Source organism: Morus notabilis, unplaced genomic scaffold (genome assembly GCF_000414095.1).
Source record: "Morus notabilis unplaced genomic scaffold, ASM41409v2 Scaffold677, whole genome shotgun sequence".
NCBI classification, from domain to species: Eukaryota; Viridiplantae; Streptophyta; class Magnoliopsida; order Rosales; family Moraceae; genus Morus; species Morus notabilis.
Window position 1 is genome coordinate 349037 of NW_010363200.1, and position 1357 is coordinate 350393.

Genomic DNA, 1357 nt, shown 5'->3' on the forward strand with positions numbered 1-1357 from the left:
GATCAAAACCAAATCGATGTATATGCGCTCTCACAATTTCTACTAGATGCATTTCATGGTTTCTACATTTCATACAAGGATAGCTGATATGGCCAATTGAAGTTGCATAATTTTTGGCGACCTCAATAAAAGCAGATAACCTATTCCAATAGTAATCCGACAATCGGTTCCTCAAAGAAGTCCAACTTTTGTCAATCGGCATTTCAACTATAACGACAACAGACATAACAATTTATTAATGTGTTTAATTAATTTTAATTTTACTCTTAATTAACACAATTAAGTTTTATTAATTAAAGTGTGTTAATGAACTTATTAAAATTATGGTTTCCTAACTAAATTTTGGCAGCATAACGACTTATTTTTCATATAATCTAAAAATCAAAACCTGCAGAAAAACAACTTTAAAAGATTTCGGCATACCATAGCTGTAAGATGTGCCACCCAGAACAAGAATCATAAACATATACTAAATTTCAACAATATAACAAAATCATAATTCAAATATTGTTATCATAATCCCGAATTCATACAACTACTACAATTCTAAACTAAATAAATATAAAAAACTTACAAAGTTCAAACCCACTAAACGGGGGCTGAAAATAGAAGGATTACGTCAGATGAACCGTGCAAACAAGGATGAAGACGAAAAATCAAACGCCTACTCAAATGCCTACATCAAATTAGAACATCAAACATAATTTTTAAATGCCAATACATTCAAATTAGAACATCAAAAATATAAAAAAAAAAAAACATTCAACTAATTAACAATTAAGGTGAATCAATTTTTTAATTGATAACAAAAAGCAAGAGAAATTACAAGACCACGACTAAGAATTCTTTTTCACCAAGCAACATGCTTTTTTCAATGACAATACATGAATATTAGCTACTCGAGAGGGAAATTCTCAAAAATAATAATAAAAAATAAATAAATAACATTATGGAGGGAAACTAAAACAAGTCATAATAGGTAGGTGATGAACATAATAATTGAAGTAGTACGAGGACTTTTCTACCAATGTCACTATCTATATAATTCTTACGCTTAATTTATAAATAGAAAATATTGATCAATAAAGTTAAATTTAAATTAACGAATATGAAAATTTAAGTAATCACTCGAAAATATACGAAGATAATTATCTAAAGTCCGGTCTAATTTTACAAAGCTTAATAATTTATGAAAGGCTACGAGTGCAAATTCTATAGGAAAAAAAATGCTATGTTCTTCATGCTTGAATCTAATTCAAAGTATAATCTAGTTCTAAGTATAATGCTTAGGAAATGATTCTAAGTTCTAAGTATAATCTAGTTATAATAACAAGTTATTACAGAATTGTTTTAAGAA